Genomic DNA, 12,445 nt, shown 5'->3' with positions numbered 1-12,445 from the left:
GGCCAAATAGACTTTGAATGGATGTTAGTGACCTAATACTACAAATCGAAGCAGTTGTGGTCATATTTTGGAAAAATTTTCACCTTTATACATTCATTGCAGAATTTATTAAAATCGACATTTTCTGCGTGTTCGTACTTATCACCCTGTAAATCCGGAACCGGAAGTCGGATCCATTAGAAATTCAATAACAGCCTATGGGAACGTTGCACCTTTCATTTGAGACTAAGTTTGTCAAAATCGGTTCAGCCATCTCCGAGAAAAATGAGTGACATTTTTGGTCACATACACACACACATACACACACACATACATACATACACACATACATACACACACACAGACATTTGCCGAACTCGACGAACTGAATCGAATGGTATATGTCACTCGGCCCTCCGGGCCTCCGTTAAAAAGTCGGTTTTCAGAGCAATTGCAATACCTTTCTATTGAGAAAGGCAAAAACGTAAGGAGATAAGAAAATCATTCCGGACTATACAACGAATGCTAGGATTATTCGGATAGTTACCTCTCTTACTCAAATGATTATCTAATCTCAAACTTTCATACATACACAAGCAGTATACTCGATCGCCATCGCTCTGTGCCTCAGTTTGGCAGCTTGCGCCTATAGTAATCGCTACACCGGTTATTATCATCTCGTGTGCGTCAAGTTCATGTGCCCTGTTCCGCTGCCAGTACCCGCACAGCAGGGTAGACTCTGTTATGATGGTTATGATCATCTTCGTCAGTCACTAGCAAGGATCATTTCTGTGCTTATTCTTACGTACTGATCTATTGATACGAATGAAAACTAAGCAGAACTTTTTAATCCACAACTTCACTTTATGATGCATAAAAGTTCGAACTCAAACCATCATCTAATGATTTTCCACCGAAAAGGAAATATTTTAAATAAGCCTGTTTACCTTACCCGCAGACATCATCTAGTTTAGCTGGCGCGAACTCGTAACGAAAACATGCTGCTGCGCGCGTTAAGAATTTAAGTTGACGAACGAGATGCTGCAGTCCAGTTACGGCAACCGGAGTGATCACATCTCTCGGTTCATTGGCGGTGATCGGAAGAAACAAGTGAACACTAACTAAAGTATCGCTGGGAAGAGTTAACGGCTCAGTAATATAAAGTCAAAGGAAAGATAGAAAGAAAGAAACATAGTAAGGTGAAGGTCAGGAAATTAACGGTCGAGTTTGAAACGAACGTCGCTTGAAAAGGAACGCTTGATTGTAAAATTCTAGTGCGAGTTTGCTGGAAGAAGGCAGCAAAGTAAGTATGGTTGCGAATTTTGTGTACAAAATATTAATTAATGTTGACAAAATCTTCCGGTTAAAAACATCAATAAGTATCATGATCATTGAAAATAATGCTATATTATTGCTACTAAATCTATGCATAAATATTTACAATGGTAGACGTTTAGAGCACAAGCAACAACTCTCAAATGTTGGCCGATAATCGTCCCACTATCCGCGGGTTTTGTTATTTACTAGTTCAAGCCATCTGTTCGCTTTAAACCGGTTTTTGATGCGCAAAAGAGTCAAACATAATAACACTAGTGATCCTGATTGCTTATACAGTGATGGGCAAAACAATACAACCACAAGTTTTGTCTTTTTTGTTTCTGTCCATAAATAGCTTATTGTAAAAGAGAATTTGTACGAGAATATATGAATAAAAGGACTTGTCAACGTCAAAGTAACGATACAGTTCCTAGCACTGATGATATTTTGGTAACAACCGGTACTACGGTACTGGAGACCTTAGTACCGCTGAAATACCGATACTCGTATATTTTCTTTAAAAAAGTGATAAACACACCAGAGTGTAATTGAACGTTTAAAATTACAATTTAATTGATCAACTCTTGCATACATAACAAGTATGCAATTTGCCACTTGATTTGGAACAGCAGCTGATATATTAGCAGAAGGGTTTTCTAACCTGGCACCTTCTTCTTCTTTGCAGTAGTTTAATTTATCAGTACGGTTTGCCGGGTTCTCTCTTTTACATCATGTCTGCTTGCTGACTACTACCTCTTTCTATTCCCAACAAATTACAAAGTTAATCCCAAATGGCGGTCCTACTTTTATAGATAAAAAATTCTGGCTAACCAAATATAGACGTGACTTAGGGACCATTCATAAATTACGTAACGCAAAAATTGCCCAAAATTGACTCCCCCCTCCCCCCATGTAACAAATTGTCACAAATTTAGTTATCCCCCCCCCCCTCCCCTATTACGTAACAAATTCCTTGAAAAAAATTTTTTTTCTTCGATGAAAACATGTTACGTAACGATCTAGCTTACTCCCCCTCCCCCCTATGTCACAATATGTAACAACTTCTCGAACCCCCTCCCCCCCCCCCCCCCCTAAAAGCGTTACGTAATTTATGAATGGTCCCTTAGGCCACAACTAATTATGTCGGCACACGACGAACAATTCGAACCAGTTCGAACACCGCTTATAGAAGATTAAAAAAATAGTTTCTAATAGTACATGTTTTGAAACTTAATACAAGACAATTGCAATTGTTATTTAACAAATAGTGCAAATTTTCCGATCAATACAACGGGAGTTATTAACGATAAACATCTAAGGACACATTCCAGCGTTAGGGGACAACGTTTGCGCGCATCATGCAACTATTAACAGCTCGTCGTTTGAAAAATCCTACGATATACGCTCAAAAATCTTAATAGAATACTTTAAAACTCCTAACACAACGTTAACGTTTTGAGTTCGTTGTTTTTCAGGTTGTCCTTTCATTCTGAGAGGTCAAAATGTTGCATTAGGGGACAACAGAGCAAAATATTGATTTTCCAACCTACACTTGTATTTATCAAAAAACCTGCTCTATCTCAAACTTTAGAGCATCAATTTGTTCTAGGAATTTGATTTTCGTTAGTTACAGAATAATTCTATATATTAAGATTTTCGAGTTCTTATGAAATTTTTTTCACGACCAATGCGAACGCTGCGTTAGGAGACAACACAAAAATAAACACAAACGGTCGCATATGAAGTGTTGTCCCCTAACGCGACTGAAGTATTTGTTGAAGCTCAAACAAAGCGATGTTTATTACCTCTAAACCTGTAAATAACTCAAAAAAAAAGGATTTGAAATGCCAAACCAAATGTACTTCTAGTTTCACCTTCATATGTATTTGACAAATGATATTTAGAAATCAAATTAATATGGTTTGAGAACAGGATACCAGGCCACACTGTGAAATGCGGTGTGAGAAAAGATTGTAGACCACAATCGCCTTTGTCTAATGGTACGAAAAAGGTGACTTTAAGCAGTTTTGGTAAGTTGAATACATTATTGACATAGGAAAATATATTAAATAAAATTAACTGTTTATTAGGGTGACTCAACAATATTTTTTCGTTGTTGACCTAATAAGTTTTCTTCAAGTAATTTTGGTGCGCTGACTTTGTTTTTTGACATTATAAAATCTTGAAAATAAAATTGACTGTTGAATAGGGCAGATCAAAAATACGTCATTAGGGTGGTTCAATAATTATTATCTTGTTGCGTTAAAAATAAACAAATGTGACTCTGAAGCAACTCAACAACGGTAATGCTGTCAAACAATTATACTCAGTTAAGCAGTTATTATATTTACATATTGTATATAATGTTGTCGCGAAATACCAGTAATACGGTTGAAGTCAACATTTCGAAAGAGAATATCGCCCTTCCAGTTCAACCTCTGGCGTTTGTACAACCATTTCCACTCATAGATGTGCAAGACGACACTTAGTAGTGATCATTGCGGATATTAATCAAAATGTAGCCGTTTTACGCGATTTTTGGAAAATAAGGTAAAGACCCCGCTTTTTGAAAATTTAGATATATTACAGCATACAAAAAAATCGTTAAAAAATTGCGGTCTTACGGGTAAGCTGACCGGCTTGTCATTGAATTACCTAAATGTTAGAAAAGTGGAGAATTTTGGGAAATCGTATCTTTTATTTGTAAATTCTGCGAAATGCGTATCCTCAGGATAAAATTTTGACTTTAACATGCTACAAAACATTAAAAATCTGTCTTAAACTACGATGTTTGGTTCATGTAGAAGACATTTAATTCCGAAAAGACAACCCGTGGTTTGTTCCAAGTGGTCAATAACTATCCCGTCAATTCGAAAGAATTTTAAAGGAGGACGAGTGAGTGTTATCCCCTATGATCAAATTCGTCCATGCGCTCTCATACTTGTTTGGCATTCTAATGCCTTTCTTTTTATATCTTTGAATCACTTCGAACTCTGTTTTGAAATTATTGATTTATCCTGAGATAGTTTATCTATTGATAATAGATGTAATAAAGTAATAATATTATAAGGTGGGCCTCCCCCTTAATGGCATGCATCTGTTGCTTACATCTTTTTTGTCTATATCATGTTCTGTAGGCTCTAAAAGTAACTTCGCAGAAGGATTTATCTTACTGAAACGGAAAGCGTTAGGGGACAACACTTCAGTGCACCCCTGTGAGAGAACGATTTCAAAGCTTGTTATATACAAATAGCACATTTTTAGAAAGGTAATGATGAGTACGAATAGCTTCTGAAAAGATTTCACAGATAGCATGCATTGGTTAAGTGAAAAATTGAAAAAAACCATGATTTTTGCGTTAGGGGACAACGCAAAAATGGTCAATTTTTGCCCCCCTTGTATCCGGCGATCCATTCATTCAACAAATCGGCGTCCAAAGATGAATTGTTTGTACAATATGTAAACAATAAAATGGCATTTACGATTACTCCAAATTAATTTTATTACAAACCTACCGGTGTAGTACGAAATAATAGATTCAATTATTAAAAACGAGTAAAACATATATTTCTGGTTTTCATTGACTACCGTCATAAATTTTTTTTTGAAAAATTTCTATATATCTATGATTTGGGAGACTTAAACCTATACCAACATATTTCAGAACAACTTTTATTTATATTAGCAGTTTTATTTTCATGAGGTAAGCGATACAAGTGCGTGGAATGTGTCTTGAGCGATTGTTTAACCCATCAGTAGAAGCAGCACTGGATTTCTTGTGAAAAATTCGATACCCAACAGAAGTATCCCAAGTAGACAGAGTGTCCAAAGTATTTGGCAGATTGCCTGTTTTGAACCCTGTAACAGAGACAACTTCATCATTCGCAAGTGGCTTTCATGTTTCGGTTACGTAATAGTTCGGGCAGTGCTCCAAAAAGTTATTATCGATGTTTCTCTTGTTAGCTCGGTGACAAACCGGCGCCAATACCTGCGTTTTTGGGTTTTCAACAAGCTCTTCATTTTTGTTTTCAATATCACGTACATCCTGAAGTTGGTGGGCGCTCCAATCTTCTTTATACTAGCAACCCTTTACCCCGTGCAGGTCACTCGTTGTACCACCATGGGGATTGAGACCAAACGCGGGTGTTCCAGTATCGTAAAACCAGTGACCAATATAGAGGGATTGCACTGTATCGCAGAACGATCGTCAGAAGCAGCAAACGACGGTAGCTGAACTGGTGAGTCAGTGTCGTTCATACAAAATAAGTGTGAATGGTGGCGTCCAGGGAGGACGCCACAATGATTTGAGCGGTAGCAGCGATAGACGCCAGAAAGGCCATCCACGGACGGCCGTAACTAGGGACGCGTTCATGAAATAGGTTTTGTGTTGGCCATTTTGTTCTAGTCCGCCATTTATGAAGACCAAATACTACCCCAACCCGGGTGCAAAGCGATAGTCATTAAGAGCGCTGTAGCATTTTGGGAGGATTTCGACGAGGAGATGGTCGATGAGCACAAGTAGGAAGAGAGAATGCGTACACATTCCAAAGATAGACCTAGAATTAAGAAATGATTTGAACTGAATATCATATAGATACAAACATAACTTTGTTTAAGTTTAAATGTAATCAAATGCTTGTAGATTCTTGTAGTTCTTTCCAAAGTTTTAGTCTCGTGCTGGCTCGGTTACGTCACTTTCTACTGTAGTTTTCGTTTCGTTTCACTGTCCTCCGCTTGGCGGAATGTGATAAGTGGTACAAGATTCAGTTTCAACATGGTTGTGCTATCTGGTGGTGAGCAGCTGCATTCCCAGTGATGCCCGTATTTTGCAGGCTTACTTTTGATAAGCCTATCTGGTCCGATACACTAGTTTACAGCATTTCTCAACTAAATAAGCTAGTGGGCTTTTTCCATGTAAAATCGTGTGCTGAATCCGAAAATGGGGTTCAAAAAATTTACAGTTCAACAGTTTTCGAGTTACAGTGAAAAAATGAGTTTTACATTTAAAATTAAAAGTACGCTCAGTAAAATCCAAATATCTTCGGTTGTACAGCATCGATATAAAATATGATTATGTTGAATTAAAGGTAATTGAATGCACTTTCGATCGTTAGAACAATTTGTTTTAGTGCACCACTGGTTCTGACGTTATTTACGAATCTATTGAGCTTTTGCTTAATTTTTCGTAATTTTTTGAAGAAAACTGAGCGTTTGGTCAATATTTTCGGCAAGATAAAGCTATCTTAAAATTATATTTTCATGGGAAATTAAAGCCTGCTAATAACCAATGAAAATAAGCACTTGTTAGTTTGAAAACGATGAAAATTGCGAATGTCATTCAATTTTGTGTAAAATGGCAATTTTTGTGTTTCTCTGGGTCAACTTATTGAACCGTCTCGATTACAATTTTTTCTAGGGCTTGTTTAATAATATATGAGAGACTCTCTGTCAGAATTCTGTTAAACAAGTAAATGGAAGAATTTTGAAAGAATTTAATGTGGGGTAATATTCGAACTCGTTTATCCAAATGATTAATGACATGATAACAATAATTTCAGGGTCAATGAAATTATAAGTCATCGAATGATTGGTATGTAATACCTAAAATAACACTCTTATGATACAAAATTCGTTGTAAACTAAACCCGTACACGTTATAAAATTCGTATTATGAAACACTAGCTGCTTAACTGGGTTTTGTACAATGTTAATACAAACTACGCGAATCCGTTGAAATATGTGATACTACATACGTCAAGTATTATAAAATTATTTTTTTAAACTATTTATTTTGTGTTCCTTCCTAGAACATCTAGCAGTTCGTGTTTTGAAATTATGTAGGACATCTAACAAGACTTATTTTAGGTTTAAAATCTCCAAATCTGAACGTAAGAATGACTTGAAGAACGTAGAATATTTTGTAATTGCACTTAGATGTTAACGTTATGTATTGTAGTATGTTGAAGTTTTGTGAACCAGTACATTATAATCGGTACATCGTAGAAGCTAATGTGAATCCAATATAATTTTAAATTATAAACTTCATTCGTGAAGCTAGTGTTCGAATTTAGCATTTTGCACTGTCATAAGCTTCCAATGTGCGTATAAAGGCATTGTGGAGCGGGCAGTTTACAACGAATTTTGTACATATACGATTCTGTATGATACATGTAAATATTATGCGTATTAATTTTAATGCCAAATTTTTGATGACATTACTCCACTGAGCCTGGAATTATTGTTATCAGAAGTCTTTAATCATTTGGATAAACGAGTTCGAATATTACCCCACATTAAATTCTCTCAAAATTCTTCCATTTACTTATTTAACAGAATTCTGACAGAGAGTCCCTCATATATTATTAAACAAGCCCTAGAAAAAAATGGAATTGGAATAAGTTGACCCACAGAAACATAAAAATTGCCATTTTATAAAAAATTGAATAACTTTCGCAATTTACATCGGATTCAAACTAACAAGTGCTTATTTTCATTGGTTATTAGCAGGCTTTAATTTTCCATGAAAATATAATTTTTAGGATTGCTAACTCTTGCCGAAAATATTGACCACATGCTCATTTTTCTTCAAAAAATGACAAAAAATTAAGAAAAAGTTCAATAAATTCGTAAATAACGTCAGAACCAGTGGTGCACTAAAACAAATTGTTCTAACGATCGAAAGTGCATTCAATTACCTTTAATTCAACCTAATCATATTTCATATCGATGCAGTACAACCGAAGATATTTGGATTTTACTAAACGTACTTTTAATTTTAAAGGTAAAATTCATTTTTTCACTGTAACTCGAAAACTGTTCTACTGTAAATTTTTTGGACCTCATTTTCGTATTCAGTACGCAATTTTACATCAGAAATGGTGCTCGAATATTGAAGTTCAGATTTTTATTTTTATTTTGTAAACTAGTGATATTGATAATTTTTTTTAGGTGAAACTTGTTCAGGAACTCGCCGAAAGGAGAGGCTCATCCGGGCAAACAAATCTTGGCGTTCAGTCTTCCTAAGGGGAGTGGCGCTTACACTGCACGATTGCTAGGGATCGGCCAGGGCTGGGTACAACCTGGTATAGAGGCGTGGTTTATTCGATAGAAGTCATAGCACTTTTTGATCCTTAGGAGTGCTTCTATATAGGACTCTTCTCGGTCCAAGCGGAAAAAAAATTATCATAGTGAAAGTTACGTTCTGTATCCAAAGCCAGCCATGCTCATATAATGCAAATGAATACAATATTTCGCATTTTTTTAATTTGGGGTTGTTTATTCGGCATGCCACCTTACCAGTACCGCAACACTTAGACTCGCGTTCTTGGATATAGCTGGCGAAGCACCGCATTTCTTCTTCGGCCACCCGTTTCAGGACAGACGTTATTTAGAGCCGCTCTTAACATAGAGAACAGACTAGCACCAAGTGGAAATTGGAATAGGAGTTCAATATCAGAGCTGAAGGATCAGATAATAGGATCACGGTGTGTTTGGTAGAACAATGTTATTTGAAAAAAATCGGCATTTAATTTAAAGCATTTATTTTAAAGTTTTTTTTTTGAAAACTTAGGTTTTTCAATGAAACTGGTTAACATTTTTGCCCCTAGGTAGCACTTTAGACATTCTAATATTACCAAAAGTGAGAATCTGACGGATAATTTCATTGTGTAAAACTTTGTAGAAAACTACATCACGATCTAAAATCGCCAGAGAAAGCTATTAAATTTTTATCGAAGTTTCTAGATTCGCACGGGGCCTATTGGTTAAGAAGCTTTATTCCAAAAACATTTTCATTTGTAAAAAAAATGGTTTGCCTTATTTTAACAGTGTGCTCAGAAGAACTTAAATGCTAACAAAGTCCCACCTTTAAGCAGAAAAACATAATTCCAGATTCCACCGTTTTATGCGCACCAATGATATTTTAGGAGCAAGGAGATATAGAGAAGAGTAAATAAAACTGGAACGAAATTAAGACTCTTTTGAAAGATGCTGGGTAATGCAGCAAAATGGAACAGGTTTTTTTCTGTCACAGATATATTTGTTTCTTCTTTTTTATTTCTTCACTCATTCTGGAGTATGCTTGATGTAATCTTTAATTAACCTTTTTGCTGGTTATCATCTTGTGGGATATATTTGGTCTAAATTTTAATTTATATTTGATCAAACTCGATTAGATATTTGATTTGATTTAGATTGAGAATCCTGATTGACAGTATCATTAAGAATAGAAAAATAATTCGATGAGATTTATGGTCAAGTTTGTTAACTTTTGGGAATCACTGTACATTGAACAGAAATCGCAATAGTAAATGAGAAATAAAGGTTTTGTCTATTGTATGAAGCGATCTCAATATAAAAGTAGATATAGAAAGTATCACCTTTACCCGAGTGACGATTTGGTGTTAATGTCTTCAGATTCTGAAGTGAACTGGCAACTCTGTCTTCTTGATATGTTGTTTTTGCTCTTATCCCATATTATGAGGGAAATCTTCAATAAACAGACTTGTATTACTTTGAGAATTTACTGAATGTATGGCCAGCCTGATGTTTTCTTGTTCGTTTTCTGTTGTGATCTGTGTACAACGACTCCGGAATTTCTTCTTAAAGTAAATTACGAAACATGGTTTTTCTAAGATTATGTGAAGTGTGCTCGATTTGGAAATTTTCAGGACAACCAAAAATCTGCATCTATAAATTCACACCTAAAAAGTGATAAAATTTTATTGACTTTCTCGAGTGATTTTACATCGATTTATAGCATTCTACAAAGTTGTAGGCAATGAGATTGTTCATAAGATTCTCACTTTTAGTATTTTTTGAATGTCTATAGTACCAATTAGTAGCAAAAATGCGAATGAATTGAATTAAAAAAAATTGATCAAAAAACTTTAAAATAAAAAGTTGTTCTAGACCCCCGACAGAAAATTTTAATTTTACTTTTCAATGAAAGGGAAAAGTCCATTCTTTCATATCCCGAATTTTTAAAGATGCCGATTTTTTTAATAAAGTTGTTCGACAAAGACACCGTGAGGATCTCATGTTGCACATGATACAGCTTCGCCAACCAATTCCACTGCGAGAGATCAGTGAAAGTGGAGAAGGGACGCTTTCGTAGTCAATTGGTTCAAACATATTTCCACCATAGGAAGAAATGGAAGAAACGGGTTCAAAAACGATGACAACTGTAATAATCTAGTCTACGATTTCAGAGCATTTAATCATTCCAGCACTGGGTTTAATCGCTAGCTGAATTGTTGAGACCTTTCGGGTTTTTAGTGTCCTTGGAGGCGGTGTGAGCTACTAGTATGATTTCAAATTACCAATTGCTATTTGCTGCGGCTTTGTAGTAGTTCTTCCTCGATCTGTTATAACTGGTTACCCCTCAAGGAAAACTGAGGAAATATACTTCTTCTTCCTGTAGCTTCTAGGCTCATTAAAATATTTCAGAACTTCTGCAAAATAGTACTTAGAGCGTTCCTGAAAAGAGTCCTTGAATTTCTTCTCGCGTGTTTTGTACGCGAGATGTTTCGTAAACTTATTTAAAGTATTTTCAGTATTCTCACTGCATCCATAATCCCCATGATTCACTTCGCACTTGTCACACCGGGCGAAATCGGTTGAATTTAGTACAATTCATTACCCGCAGCACAAAAAGGCGGCTAGGCTTACATATTCTGTTGAGAAGTACATGGTTGAGCAAAAGGGCCCCTCAAAGATTGCTCGATACGAGTTTCAGAGAACAGAAGATTTAGCGCAATCCTCTACGATCGATGCAAAATACAATCGTTTGCAATCCAGCACTTTCACTGACTGAGGCTTTAGTTCCGAAAAACAGCCAGATCCGTGCTTCAGAAGACCGGCGCAATTCAAACTTGTGTTAGTTACCACGCCATCAATCTCGACTTCGCGCAAAGGCACATAGACGCGGTAGTCCGTGAAGTATTTTGAATGTTTTAACAGATTCATTCCTGTCCCCTTTTTGGGCAATAAGTAGATAACAAACGGTAAAGTTGGCTGGATAAAATTTTAACTGGGATGTCGATCTGAGTTGTTGGAGTCGAAGCCAATTAGACCTCCATTATCAACAGGAGAGGGATCGTATCTATTGGCAGTTGCTGACGAGAAAGCGAAAATGTGCTCTTGGTTTTTGACTTGGAAATCGGATGCCTGACTCTATGACCAAAGGCCTGGTGCCGTGATGCACAATTTGGTTTAATCCAATTTGCTCCCTTTAGGGCTTACATTTTACATAGTGCCTGTCGTTTGTTATTCTATCCAAAAAACAAGAATTTCTTTTTGCTATATCGCGAACAAACCAGAGTTTCTGTGCTTGCTTTCTGAGACATAACTCGGGATCATCCAGTTGCTTTAAGTTGGAACTCAAAAAATCGAAAAAAAAAGTTTTTAAATATTCTGAATGTACATACTCTTGAAAATATCTGTGTGAAAATTCATCTAGATCAGAGCACTAGATTTTAAATTACAGCCGTTTGGGCGCAGCTGGTTCTTCCACTAATGAAGTTAGCACGAAACTTTAAACGCAATTATCTCGGAATGTAGTTGTTTGAAAAGTAACGTTGAAGTGAACGGGATATTTCAAAAACTATTCATCCTATTTTCATTTTTTTTTTAAATTGTTTGTATTTACATTTTTGTGTACTTGAGCGGTTCCTTTTTCATCAAAAAAATTTCGATTCTTTGTAATGAATTTTTGTTTATTGAACACCACAAAACTCAATTTTTTGGTCGACATGTTTTTTTGTAAGACATTTTCTTATTGGGAAACCAATCCGTTCAAGTACACCACAATACATTTTTCTTCAATAATCTTTTTAGTTTGGAATGTTCTGTTCGGCTTGAAGAGTGTTCACCGCAAACCTCTTCCAAAACACGCTTCGGGGGATGTGCCATAACTCCGACAACCTTGAACATTTTTTTTTAATTCAAGTTGTTTTTTCTATCTTCAATAGTATTACCAACCAACTGTCTTTCGCTTTTTCAAATAAAATTTGTGAAAAACTCTGTAAAAAATCAAGAACTTAGTTCACTTTTCGGCACAACTTTGTATATAACCCTTTAATCGTTCGCATGAGTTACGTGCCTGTTTGGATTTAGTGTATAACTGGTGCCAATTTGATGCTAGTTACTG

General features: G+C 35.9%; 1 protein-coding gene across 1 annotated transcript in view; it reads left to right on the top strand.

Moving 5' to 3' along the window:
• The first annotated feature begins 1,008 nt into the window (after positions 1-1,008).
• LOC131679047 (uricase) overlaps positions 1,009-12,445 on the top strand; it is a 29,087-nt gene continuing 17,650 nt past the window's right edge. The window contains exon 1 of the mRNA XM_058959583.1: positions 1,009-1,282. The gene's annotated coding sequence lies outside the window, so the exon portion shown is untranslated. The remainder of the gene's footprint in view (positions 1,283-12,445) is intronic.

Source organism: Topomyia yanbarensis, chromosome 2, assembly GCF_030247195.1.
Source record: "Topomyia yanbarensis strain Yona2022 chromosome 2, ASM3024719v1, whole genome shotgun sequence".
NCBI classification, from domain to species: domain Eukaryota; kingdom Metazoa; phylum Arthropoda; class Insecta; order Diptera; family Culicidae; genus Topomyia; species Topomyia yanbarensis.
This window is presented reverse-complemented; position numbering and strand designations above follow the sequence as displayed.